This window comes from Patella vulgata, chromosome 1 (assembly GCF_932274485.2).
Source record: "Patella vulgata chromosome 1, xgPatVulg1.2, whole genome shotgun sequence".
In the NCBI taxonomy this organism is placed as follows: domain Eukaryota; kingdom Metazoa; phylum Mollusca; class Gastropoda; family Patellidae; genus Patella; species Patella vulgata.
Window position 1 is genome coordinate 66,231,466 of NC_065879.2, and position 15,068 is coordinate 66,246,533.

At 37.8% G+C, this 15,068-nt stretch overlaps 1 long non-coding RNA gene across 1 annotated transcript; it reads left to right on the forward strand.

The window, feature by feature from the left end:
* Positions 1-272: 272 nt before the first annotated feature.
* Positions 273-5,229, forward strand: LOC126832415 (uncharacterized). The gene is made up of 4 exons (XR_007684706.2): positions 273-454; positions 1,405-1,527; positions 1,874-2,132; positions 4,983-5,229. It is a non-coding gene; the product is annotated as an uncharacterized LOC126832415 (long non-coding RNA).
* Positions 5,230-15,068: the final 9,839 nt, after the last annotated feature.

A 15,068-nucleotide genomic window follows, 5' to 3' on the forward strand; every position in this document is an offset into this window, starting at 1 on the left:
TCGAACCCTTGAATTTTTTAGTTAATTTAATTTCCGATAGTCCACTAGCCAATAAAACCCAACAGAACGGATGGCTGTTACAAATACCAAGAATTAAAAAGATGGTTTGTTAAATGTATATATAGGACCCAATAAACAAGAATGTCTTGATCACAGGATTACGGTGGTGACCACATTCATTGGGTATGAAATTAGAAGTGACCACATCGGTTAATGTTGAAACGTTAACCGTTGCCTCGAGGATTATTTCCCATGCCTTTATTTATAGATCTGGTCTATAAACTACTGGTTAGGACAAGGTATGCCTAAAGAAAGACTTATTGTTGGTCTGGGTACATATGGCATGAGTTATACCTTGAAGAACTCAGCAATAAATGGATTGGGGTCACCTGCCTCATCTGGTGGGCGTCCTGGTAGTTATACAGGAGAAAAGGGAATCCTCGCTTACTTTGAGGTAAGGACATTTAGTTTTCTTTGCTTATTACCACTTACGATTTAATTCCGTGATATTTGTATTGCATAAGATAACAAAAAGTGAAAATTCGTTAAAACAATTAAGTATCGACCATAGTCTCCTTTTCTAATAATACGATAATATGTGGATCACCTGTGTGCTGATGATCTAAACTAAAAAATTAAAATGTAACACTGTTCTCAAAAAAATATCGGAACAACATCAACTGATAACTAATGGGCCCTGGCACTTCATGTAATGCAGAGTATAGTAAATTTGGGTACACATTTCAAGAAAAGAAGACCACGTGGTGTTAAAGGGCTGATCCCGATATTTTTGGGAGAATAAAACTGCTTAATTTTGGGTTAAAATCCCTTAAAATCCTCTAGCTAAGGGTCGAGCAACTAACTCAATATTCGTGATAAGTTTTCAAACAACTTAAACCCGTCAGTCTTCATCTGGAAATGGAAACCGGTGTCCCAAGCTGCATTATGCGGTGTCTTAATAAAACCAGACTTTTATTTTATAAAAAAAATGTGTAGGTGAAATTTACCTTTCGTTATCAAGTAGAGCACATGGGTCATCCACTATGTAGACCTCTCGAGGAACGGGAATCGATTACCAGGTCACCCAACGAAAAAACTGACCCGAAATCTTAAAAGGGTTACGTGTCCGGATAAGCAGTTTTGACGTTAACATCCAAACGACTCAATATTTTCAGCTGGAAATTTGAGAGAAGGTAAATACACCATTTCTCTATATTTTGAGCTGGAAATTTGAGAGAAGGTAAATACACCATTCCTCTATATTTTGACGCTAAAATTTTATACGTACTCCGACTTTTATTTTTGAGACTCTCTTGAAAACGGTATAGTCCCTTTAAGGCCAATTTTATCTAAATTAGTTATAAATGAGCTCAAATTAAATTTTTAATTATGTACAAAATACAGATTTGTGAGAATCTAAGATATAAAGGTTGGAGATCAGTCTGGATACCAGAACAACAATCACCATATGCTTACGGTGGAGATCAATGGGTTGGATATGATGATACTAAAAGTATCGCTATAAAGGTGAGAACACTATAGCTAGGTGGAATGTAACGATACTACAAGTATGGGTGGGATATATAATAATAATGGTGAATGTTCTTTTTTTTATCGGCAAGGACACAAGTCGCAAATATTTTACAGATGATTGTCTGTGAATGATGAAATATGTTTGAAATTGGGTAAGTGTATTTTTCATGATGCCAAGCGTGGTGTAATCCACTGAGAAATGTACTAAACCTGTTCATTATGATGTGTAGATGTCTTTAGTTACATTAAATACAATAGGACCACTGAGCGTTACACAAATTTGCAATGCATTACAGCACTACACCAATACAAACTATAAATCCATTAAAACTTTTTTCAGGCCAGGTATATTGTGCAACAAGGATTAGGGGGAGCATTTGTCTGGTCCGTCGAGATGGACGATTTTACCGGAAGTTGTGGCGAAGGACTCTACCCTCTTTTGAATACCATTAATAAGATAATCAAACCTTCAACAGTTCCTCTTCCGACTCTGAACTTTAGATCTCAGCGTCCTGAAGATGGACCCGGAGGAGTAGTATTGCCACCACAAAGAAAACCAACTATAAATCAACCAGCTGCTGCAGTTAGATCAGGATCAGGTACACTCTTTATTTTATGGTACAACCCAATCGTGCTACGCTGTGGCGTCCAGATAACTTCATAGTTTCGGTTTACTGAAGCAAGAAAGCAGTATGCAATATGCATAATCGGTGCTGGTCACAGCGATTGCTTGCTACTAATAAGTTCACTAACATTCTGATTGCTGTCAATTTATTGCTAGAATGATTTCAAAATATATATCTGACTGGTTTTCTTGGAATGTCAACTCGCCGGACCCGCGGAAACAAACGCCTCATCAAGCATTATGTTGTAGCTTACTACATATCTATTCGATTAACCTGATTTTTAATTCCCAAACGGCAGGCCTATATTGCTTTTGTTTAAACTAGATAACCCCTATCTGTTTTATGAGTTAAGTAGCTTTTAATGATACAATTAAGTTCTTATTCCAAACTTAACGGAACTATATGGAAAACGACGCAGATTGTATCAAATGGTGGTAAGTCATGTCAGGGGTCTTGGTGATATCGGCTAACATCGACCAAAAATGTTTTAACAAAACTATTTGTTTACAGCCACTATACCTTATCTTCCATATTCCTTTGAACACTTTGCGTAAAGTGTGACCTATATCAGACATATAGCCTATATATAAATTGACAAATCCTTCGTGGTTATTTAAATTACACCTGTCGGACCCCACTGTTGGGAAAACAAATAAAACAGGGAGCTAAAAATGTTTTGATTTAAGTCCAACTAAGGGCAGTGCCCTAACATATTCTTAAAATGTAACACGAGCCTACTATAACGCACACCTAACTCATAAACATTTAATATGTGTTGTATGTCAGGTATAAATAACATTATATATGCTAACTAATTAATCTTATATTCGTACTCCTTCTTGTACGACTTCCCTTAATGGCAGACTCTATGGCTGTCACAGGGGTTACTGAAAAGTTGTAAGAGAAGGCCAAACTGTGGAACGGATTGTCACTTAACGCGGATAATATATAGGGTTCATTATCGCATGAACCATATAAATCACATTTATTGCCTTTTTGAAAGTGATTCATCTGTTTAAAGATAAAATAAAAAATCTAACAGTAAACCATTATGTCTGCCATAAGCAGTTTCTATCTGTCAGTTTATTTATGTTTAATATTAGTCATTTTTTTTCTAACTCTAGATAATAGTAGCTATGTTTATAACTGTCATATTTTGGGGGGAGAATTGATGGCATTAGATTTGATTTATTGTCTCATACAAAAATCTACGAAAAAATCACCAACGCAGAATAATGGGTACAGGAAAATCAACCGGGGCAACCGATCAAGGGATAACACTCAAGCCCTAGTGACAAATGTCCATCCTCTAGGACAACCGCCGGCCCTAATACCCCTGGGACAAACGTCCACTTCCAAGGAAAGCCCCCCCCCCCCCGCGCCGCCTGAACACACCTCTATCTACTAATACAAACACTTATCCTTACAATCGCCGTCAGGACAACCGTTCACCCCCCTCCCTCCCTTCCTAGGTAAAGTGCCCCGGGGGGAAATGCCCACCTCACACCTGGACAAGTGATCTCGGGACAAATTACACACAGTACATGTGCCCCGGATGACAATGTCCACCCCTATGACAATTAAATGCCCAGTATTATGGATTTACTATTCCTTAGTCTATTACATGTAACGGTCCAATACTGTCGCGGGTATCTTTATAATATCAAGCAATGATGAATATAGCGCATCCACGAAAAAAACGAATTATAACAGTCAACGCAGAATAATGGGTACAGGAAAATCAACCGGGGCAACCGATCAAGGGATAACACTCAAGCCCTAGTGACAAATGTCCATCCTCTAGGACAACCGCCGGCCCTAATACCCCTGGGACAAACGTCCACTTCCAAGGAAAGCCCCCCCCCCCCCCCGCGCCGCCTGAACACACCTCTATCTACTAATACAAACACTTATCCTTACAATCGCCGTCAGGACAACCGTTCACCCCCCTCCCTCCCTTCCTAGGTAAAGTGCCCCGGGGGGAAATGCCCACCTCACACCTGGACAAGTGATCTCGGGACAAATTACACACAGTACATGTGCCCCGGATGACAATGTCCACCCCTATGACAATTAAATGCCCAGTATTATGGATTTACTATTCCTTAGTCTATTACATGTAACGGTCCAATACTGTCGCGGGTATCTTTATAATATCAAGCAATGATGAATATAGCGCATCCACGAAAAAAACGAATTATAACAGTCAACGCGTCAAAATATTCAAGAGATAATAACAACAATCACTTTCCTTCGAATATGACTTCACTATTTCTCAAACTGATGCAGATTGATTTGGGACCGAAGCTACCAACATAACTCATTATGATCACACAATCAATGTCATGAATACTGTACCTCTACTTCTAAATATCATTTAAGGATATTTATTCATGTTATTTATGAAATAAAAAGTATTATATTAGGAGACCTCATAGAGCGAACACATGTGTCAGTTTTATATTGAAAATTAAAAAAGTGCATACAATTATAGAAATAACGTACATATATTTAATGTACATATCTCTATATTATGTATATTTTATGAACCAGGTAAAACTTATAATACCTGTCGATACGTAGTATTGCGTTTAACATTTATTGTCCATGTTATTTATTGGTCGAAGTGTTAAAAGAATAGTGGCAACCATCGTGCATAACGCAAGATAAACTTACTCTTTTCCACCTGTTCACCTGACGGATTATTATACATCTGTGTTCTTACATATCTTTAGGATCGGTGGTACCACATTTTATATTTTATTTATACTTCCACACTTGTTACAAGCTGATTTCTTAAACCTCGTTTACTTCTCTTTTCAGTTGATTTTGGGGCCTTCGTAGGTGTCACTACTGATGATACAACGTGTCCTATAGATGGTGTATTCCCAGACCCAGATAACTGTCATAATTTTTACCTGTGTGTGATAACAGGCCGGAAGTACACTCGCTACCATCTTGCTTGTCCAGGAAATACTGGTTATTTTAAATGGCCGGCGGGTAAAACTGCCTGTATGTGGCGACGTGATTGTCCGTTATAAAATATATTTTGAATACATTTCATTTTTTATGTTTTTGTTGTTTTTGTTTATACCTTAAGTCGTCATTTCTGTCGGTCAGAACCCCTAAGACACGAGACGAGTCAAAGGCAGGTTATAGCTCTCTTATGTCCCAAAGCTATTTAATAAAGTGCTAAGATTTTTAATGGAGACACATTTTTATAATGAATTTTAAATCATGTATATACACAAAGAAATAAGTTAAGCACCCTATGTATTTTTCACAATGACGTGTCTTACGAGGTTTGGCGTTGAAAACCCAAAACATAGTCTCGGAAAACCAAATGCGGTTTGTAAGAAAAGATATCTGGCGATAAGAAAACATTTAGAGTTTTTCCAGTTTTGAGATTTTAATCATGATTTTGAAAATGATTCCAAGATGTTGTATTTGAGCCAAAAAAGGCGTTACAATAAGTATAAAGGCGCAGAGTCGGAAACACAATTCAGCATCGTGATTGAAGATGAAAAATGGCATTTAGATTACACAGTTGAAATTCACCCTGCACGTTTCAAGTCAGTAGCTTGAAGCGTATATATGGTATTAGTGTCAGTGGCTTGTGGCACGAAGTAACAGTATATTGTCGCATACATAATATATTATGTCAACGCTTGGGCGACATAATATATTGTGTTGACGCTCCAAGCGTGTTAGCATATTAGACCTGTAGACTCAGTGGAATGTACGCGTCATCAGAGCCATAGAAAGTGTCCCTGTAAATAAAAGAGGGCATCCTTATCAGAAAAAGGGCACCTGTGATGTCAGAATTTCAAAAAAGGGCACTTTTCTTTCGGTTAGGGTTAGGGTTAGGGTTAGGACACAGAAAAGAGAGAAAAAACAGAAAAGAAAAAAACAATCGAAACTAAGCATTCATTGGTTATCAAAGCGCCAATTAAATCTATCGTTGCAAGTTCATGCCTAGTCACCTCCATCCTAGTTCCAAGCGTTGACATAATATATTATATCGCCCAAGCGTTGACATAATATATTATGTATGCGACAATATACTGTTACTTCGTGCCACAGGCCACTGACACTAATACCATATATACGCTTCAAGCTACTGACTTGAAACGTATCGCCTGTGAAATTGATGACACAGATCATCAATATAGTCGGTAAACCACATGCCCGCATGACAGCTTCCATTCGTCGTCTGATTCCTCTATTAAGTCGTCTGCTCTGCTCAATGTTCCACTGCTGCTAATTCGATGAAGAAATGCCTCCAATTGCGTCAGAGTATGTACACGTGGGTTCAATCCCAAACATGCTCTAACGGATTATGGTCGGGACCTAATGCAGCCAAGGCAGGGTCGCCACGGCATCATAGTGGAGAAAAGTTGTCCTCCTGGCACGTGGCGAGTTTACCCGCTATTGATGGTTTGTGTCATTAATGTCTTCTGTGGAATCTAAATGACATTTTTCATCTTCCATCGCGATGTTGAATTGTGTTTGACTCTGCACCTTCATATTTTTTGGCTCAAATACGACATCTTGGAATTCTTTTCATAATGGTGATTAAAATAAAAAAAAAAAATGATAAATTCTTTATGTCTTGCAAACCACATTTGTTTTTCCATGGTTATATTATCAGGGTTTCAACCCAAAACTTCGTATGACAAGTCATATGACAAGTGAAAAATAAATACTCGGGTGCTTATTTTTTTTCTTTGTGTATATAATCATTTTATCGTTTTAAAACCTTAATATTTATATACATACAGCGATGTGATATTTGTTTTAATAACACATATGTATATGAACTCTTTTTACGATAGTTGTTTAATTGTCTCAATATAGCCCAGTTGGAGCTGACGTGCCATTAAACCACATTTCATTCATTCATTCCTTTAATTTGAATGTTTCAAAAATTGTCGCCATATTCATAAATGTCAGTAAGTTTATGTTATAATGTGTGGTAATAAAAACAACATGCAATATAAACTGTCAACTGTAAAGCTAGAAATGTTGGTTTATGATGCTCTTAGAACATTTACAATTGTTTTGAAGAACGCAGTAAAAGTGCAGGGCTCTGAACTAGATTCTTTCGGATTCCAATCCGGACATCAGTCGAGAAATCAATTGTAAATGTGGTCTGCATCTCATAATTATAGAATGAAACATACTATACAATTAATATAATATTTTATAAATAATTGGATCAACAGCATTATTGTTCATATAAGTAGGTCTATTAAATCATGCAAGACGGGCGAGAGCTTATCACCTGATTTAACTCCAGAAAAGGATGAAAAATAATCTGAATAATTACCGTTAAAATTTAACGATTATTTATGGAAAATAATTTGCTAAATATACCTACTAAATTTATCCCTCATTTATCCTTATAGTCATTGACAGCATCATGGTTACCCTTTTTCGGAACAGGACTTATTTTACAATTTGACCATTATGAATTTGTTTTAAGCATGGGGCAATACACTTTGAAAAGATGTCCATATACTTCACATTGGGTTTGAATAAACGAAATATTATAATTTTTATACCAATTTTCGGTGCTTTTAATTTATTTATGATGCTTATTCTGGTCAGTTACATTTTGTACGTAGGAAGGTTTGCTAGTTATGGGTCGCAGTTCTTGCAAATAACAAGCTATAGCCTCTCAAAATTTAGTTTTCACTCAATAAAGTTTTCAGAGAGGATTAATATCTGGCCTGTACCAAGCTATTTAATAAAGTGCTAAGATTTTTAAAGGCGACAAATTTCTATAATGAATTTTAAATCATGTATATACTCAAAGTTAAGCACCCTATGTATTTTTCACAATGACGTGTCTGACGAGGTTTGGCGTTGAAACCCCGAAAACACAATCTCGGAAAACCAAATGCAGTTTGTAAGAATAGATGTTTGACGATAAGAAAACATTTAGAGTTTTTACAGTTTTGAGATTTTAATCATGATTAAAGATGCTGTAATTGAGCCAAAAAGGCGTCACAATAAGCATAAAGTCGCAGAGTCGGAAACACGATTCAACACCATGATTGAAGATGAAAAATGTCATTTAGATTCAACAGATGACATTGGTGACACAAATCATCAATAATAGGTAAACCTGGTACTAAGAGAGCATTAACAGTAGAAATCTAATTGTTAGGGTAGCATGATTGGCCCGACTAATGAATCAATCTAATATTTTTTTGTTTAAGTGGAGATGTTTGTGGGTACTAACCCATCTCACAAAACAAATTGGTTCCAAATCCTTGAGCCCTGGGTAATCACCCTCTGCATAGAGCTCTCCTGTATAAATTTAATGGGTTTTTTTGTGAATAAAGATTATTAATAGTAATATCATTATTATTATAGAAATGACATATATTATAGAAATAACATTATAGAATTAACATATACTATATATATTATAGAATTTTAAACATTAAATAATTAACATTATAGTATCAACATTACAGAATGAGCATATATTATAGAGACAAGATAAAATAGGATCAATATATCCAGTGATTATTTATTAGATATATATTTACACAATTCTTTTAATTCGATACTAATACTAGGCATTTAAAAAAAGTAAGACTTCTGTCTTGTTCATAAAAATGTAGACATAAAATCGTGAAAAAAATTTTACTTTTAAGCCAACGGAAAGGCTGAAACTTTAAGTTTTATGAAAAAATAAGTTGAATATTAAAGATACATTATGGGAGATTCGGTAACGAGGTGGCAGTTCTCACTATAATAGTTAAAAACTAGATAATGAAAAGGTAATTTGCTGAAAATTTCATTCAAATTGATCCACTATGAACCGAGAACTAAGCGTCGGAAATTTCCCCCTAGCCTCGGTCATCATTACTAAAGTAAGTACAATAAACAGCATAGTCTCGATTATCCAGTTAATCGTTAAATCGAGAAGGAAAGTTATACAGTAAATCGGCTCACAATCCACTAAAGATCGCAGGCTAGCGCTGCCATCTAGAGTTGATTATGGCCTGGATAGGTTATTTAATGTCTAATTAATAATTTAGATAACATTTCAGGCCCAAAGAAAGACCTGCAATAGACAGATTTAGCTCTTGCATAATGTATGTTTAAAAGTTTAGAATAATCTGCAAAAATAGCTATAACTTCTATTGGTCTGACATTTTTGCAAGCGCAATTGTAGCAATATACAATGCATAATACTGTATTATAGTCAAAAAATTAGGCTCTTTTTCAGTTACAAAATTACGATCTTCAGCATTAACATTTTGCACGTAAAATCAATATATACTATTCAAAAAAAGTAGGGGATATTTGATTTTTAAGTGTTATTAAAGTCACCTAATGAAACTGACGAAGAAACAAATGACAAAATGAAATGAAGTTCACATTCATCGATTTATTCCAAATGATCGTTAGACTAAGTAAGGCACAGACTGACCATTATAAGGGTAAAATGATACCCGGGGTCAAACAGCAAAGTTACCACAGCATCACAACCAAGTCAGTAACGGGTAAATCCTCCTCTGTTTGCCAAACAAGCATTGATCCGACGTGGCATACTCCTAATGAGACGTCTAAGGTCATTTTGGTCCAGATTGTCCCATTCCTGTTGCAACGCAGCAGCAAGTTCTTGGACATTGGCAGGACGTTGTTGACGTTGACGTAACCTCTGTCCAAGCATGTCCCAGACATGCTCGATGGGGGAGAGGTCGGGACTCAGTGCTGGCCAAGGTAATGTGGTGATGTTCTGTTGTTGGAGGTAACCTGTAACGATCCTGGCCCTGTGACATCTTGCGTTGTCATCCTGGAAGATGAAACGGCGGCCATGACGTCGTGCGAACGGCACAACATGGACTGCCAAGATGTTGTCCCGGTAGTACTGGCCTGTAACACGCCCTGCAACAACATGTAAAGCCGTTCTTCCAGCAACAGTGATGCCTCCCCACACCATAACAGAACCACCCCCAATTCGATCATGTCTGATGACGTTAACGTCTTGGAAGCGCTCGTTTCGACGACGCCACACCCTCCTACGTCTGTCCAAAAAATCAACAGTGAACCTTGACTCATCTGAAAACATCACATCGCTCCAGCGTCGATTATCCCAGTGTTGACGATTCCTACACCAACGACGTCTTGCCTGAATGTGATGATCTCTCAAACAAGGGATCACGCGAGGACGTCGGGCGCGAAGGTGACCCCTATGCAGTTGATTCCGAATCGTCTGGCCACTCACTCTCACACCAGTGTCTGTTTGAAGACGAGCGCTGATCTGATTTGCTGTGATGACACGATTTCTCAAGGCCAAGGTACGGATAAATCGATCCTGGGCTTGAGTTGTCGCCCTTGGTCGACCTGAGCGTGGTCTGTCCTGTACAGATTGTGTATCACGGTATCTGGACCATAGCCTGCTTATGACAGACTGAGAAACATTCATCGTCCGCGCCACAACCGCCTGTGTTGTGCCGATCTGTAGCATGCCAAGGGCACGTAACCTTTCATTTTGGGTAAGCCGACGCATATCAAAATTTTTTTCTGGTCACTAAAACAATTAAACTGATGTTTCCACCCTGGAATTCAATGCCACAATGACTGTAACATTCAAAGTCAGAGTCGTGCAAATCTTGGGTTGGACCCCCATGATGATCCCAAGCATCACCTGCATTCCGTGCGGTAGCTATTGGTGCGTTTGGACGTCACATGTAACTGGAAATGTTTCTTCTGTTAGGTTCTATAGTGTCTTTTTTCGTAGTCATTTGCATATTTTAGTATTATGCCCCCAAAATCAAATATCCCCTACTTTTTTTGAATAGTATAATAGAAAAATTAGTAAGTAAATAATTAAACAAAAAAAAAATACAGCATTAGATCACAGATTTATACTAATAATCAACTGGGTTGTTGAAAACCTATACCGTATAGGTTTTATAGAGACAATGGAAATAAAGAGAATGCTAATAATAAAATAGATTGCATCGGGTAAGTGAATCAAATCAAGTGGCAAGAGCTCGTTTTACAGCTAAAATGCAATGAAATGGGATTACCACATGTCTGCTTCACCCGGGCTCGTGGCAAATTGCATTATTGTTTTGCAGGAAATTTATCCCTGACAGCGGTAATAAGGCCTACTCTGATTTCAAAATCCAACTCCCAAAGGTTAAGTGCTTTCTTGTCAGGGGAAACCATACGCCTAAAAGTCCCGAGGAACTCGTCTGTACGTAGCAATGCATATACTTTATTACTGGGTTTTTTTTTCTTGAAATAAACATTTTGTAATCTATACACGTCAGAAGACGGGATATTTGTATATAAAATTTCGCCATAAACATGTTTCACTTGGGAGATAAACACACTTTCTCGTGACAATTCAACCATTTGACATGTAACTTCTAAATAAAGAAACTCATTTTTTTTATCTTATTTTAGAATAGAACAAATTTAAATCACTGTCCGATGTCCGTTTCCGGTACACATTACACATGGTTATGATAGGGTATTATATATGCCTACCGTTAATCGAAATATAATGTCAAGCAGTAAGATACCTAAAGGAGGGCAGTGTGGGTGGGCGGCACTTTTGGTCTACTGCATTTTATTTAACCGATTAAAGACGCATTATTGGTAAAGACACACACATACAAGACAAACCTAGGACAGGACACAATATACAGACACCACAACAAACGCACATACGAGATAAAGTGAATGGATCCAGGGGGCTAGCCTAAAGGGTCCGCTGCGCTGTAGGGACACAGACTTCACTCAGAAAGAAAAAGAAAAATAAGTGAAACAACTCAAGTAAAAAGGGAATATATTATCCCAAAGGTGCTACACGAAATCTCAATGTAGACACATTGAAGTAAGAAATAATTCTGCCTAGTGAAATTTCTGTCAGTCTTCAAATGTTACATAAATCATTATTTAGCCATTTAATCACATGACAAGCTCACAATCAATCTTGTAGACCATAGGATGGTTTAGATATCGAATGCGGTAGACCATCCGTGCCATGTAATGTGGACGTCGCTCAATAAACAGAATGCTAGTCGAGAGGTTTATAATCATGGCAATTTAACTTGACGATCGGCTATTTCTTGTAAAAAATCCAAACACTCATAACTTCGCTCAGAATAAAGGGTTTCTTAACATCTCTAGCTTAATTTCTGATTAAGGTTCCGCAAAGTAATGCTAGTGTAGGTTGTTGTAAATACCGATTTCAGTATTTGTCTGCAACACCGATCTATTGGACCCGGGGAATGGGGGAATGCGTGTCGAAGTTTTCCGTTCAATATGTTTTATTCTTATATTGTTCTATTTGAAGTTGTTCATATTTTGTATATTATGCAACACATTTATTAAAATAGACGGTCTTTTCAATTATTCAAATTGTGCGTCTTTATGAAAATAAATTCTAAAGGATCTGTGGGACAAAATATATGGGTTTAGCAAAGATCTATATAAATGAAATTAAATTGGGTTTAACCCTTTGAACCCTGAAAATATTTTGGGTGTTGCACACCCCACCCTGTCTTTACAGCAGGAATTTGCAAAAATGACATCATTTTGATTGGAACTAAATGCGAGGTGTGAATTTGATATTATATGAGTTTAAAATTGAATGAAATGATGAAACGAAGATATTTAATCACAATATTTATTTTTTTATTAAATTTCATCTCCAATACATAACCTTGGAGTTCTGGATTTGGTAGGCAAGTCTTTGTCAAGCGCATTAGGATAACTCAATTTAGCCCTTTTGTGTTTCTCTGTACAAACAACACATTTATTGTTAGTCGTTGCGTGTGCGTCCGTTCGCACACATGTTGTCCAACGTTACAAAGCCGAATTTCCTGATCCGCATCAGACCGACGTCTACCCTTCTGTGTTATGTTTCTGACAAAGCCATCACGTTGGTGGCACAATTTCTCTAAAAAGAAGTGAAATGTAAAGTTTCTATGAGAAGACTACGTATGCAACTTATAATATCCTTGAATTACATAAGCATTGTAAGCGGCCTACATGAAAAAATACAGAAAAAAATTTCAACATTCATCACTTTGGAAAGATGCCACGCCTTACACAATAAAACAGGGACAGAGCTATGGAATGCTGGATCAGGGACTGTGTCAGGTAGCCGTCGCCAGACACATTAATGACCACCCTCAGACGAAGCTTCCACGAAACTAGAAGAGTTGCCGATCGACTCCGGTCTGGAGCGCCACCTGTAACAACCGTTGCTCAAGATCGCCACATCCGACTACAGCATCTGCGCAACAGGTTCCAGTCAGGTCAGCCACTGCTACTGCCAGGGGAACTGTTGGAACACGGCAACGTCAGATCAGCACTCAAACAGTCCTAAGGCGCCTGATTGCTCTAGGGTTACGCTGCCGTCGACTTTACCATGGTCAAATCCTTTTGCATCGTCACTGACTTGCCAGACAGCAATGGGCCGCAACCTCAGTTTTCCTGATGGACGTTACCGTATCTACCGACGTCGACATGAACGCTTTGCTCGTAATTGCGTGCTGGAAAGGGATCGTTTCGAGGGGGGGGGGGCGTCATGGTTTGGGCCGCTATCAACGTCAACTTCCAGTCCCAGTTGGTGGTGGTCCAAGGCATTCTCAACGCTATCTTTCGTCCGGTGTTGTTTCCATTGCTGGCTCAACATAGCGTCCGTCGACAGATGGTTTTCCAGCATGACAACGCCCGACGGCACACTTCGAGGTTGACAAGAGACTTTCTGAACAATCATCCTGTCCGTGTTATGGATTGGTCCGCTGTATCAGTCCATGCCAAGGCGACTTCAAGCATGTGTAAGAGCTCAGGGTGAACATACCCGATATTAACTTCAGCTGACCCCTGCTTTGTTTCATGGTTCTCTAACGTTTCGGTTTTGTGCATTTGTAGTGAATTCTTTCATGAAATTATCCACAGATACTTGTTATCTCGATTTTGACAATTGTTATGTACATTTGTTAAAATTTGTTGCAGTAAATAAACTTTGAATTTGGCATTGCGTTTTTAATGGCTTTGAGTGTTTTTGTCATCGCAGTTCCGCACACACCAATACCTTTGTTCAGTAAATATTCAACCAACTCGACAGAGGTGTAAAATCTATCCATAAACAAAATGTAGTTATGATTTTGGAAATCTTGAGTCATTCTAACAACTACATTTCCTGTGATTCCTAAATTATCGACAGTCAGTGCATCTGCTCGTGTACGAGTATACACTTCTGCATTTATAATATAGCCATGCTTACTGTCGGTCAATAAAAAAAATTTCAAACCCCATTTTATTGATTTTTTTTTCATATATTGTTCGATTGATAGTGAGTTTTTTGTCGGATTCATGCCTTCATCCAAGGGTAATTCGCTGTCTTGTCTGATATATGTACGTATCATTGAACCAAACTGCAGGGGTTTCTTTTGCAGTTTGCTTGGGGTAAAACGTTATCCCTCTCCGCCTACGCATACAGGACAACCAGCGGCTGCCAGGCAGGATATGCCCACATTTTGCAAGAGATGGGTAGAGAACAAGCTAAAAACAAACGGGATTTTTTTGTACAATCAGGGGCTATAATACAGAAAGTTATAGTCTGAAATGCGCAAATATCAAAAGGGACTGAGATCTTTGGAATATAAAGGATATGTTTTAAGTTTCATCAGAATCGGAAAAAATTGTGACCTCTAGAGGGTCAACAACCTTCATAAATCATACTTTCACACGCTTTGACTACAAAGAGAGGCCATTTTGTTGGGCAGTTTCATTTCGATTTGCCCGAAATTCGAATTCAACCTTCATTATAATGGAATGGTGAAACATTTAAACGGTTTTTAAAATTGGAAAAAAATGTGACCTTAACAGAATCCGCAAGCTAAAATTGCCATTTTTCGA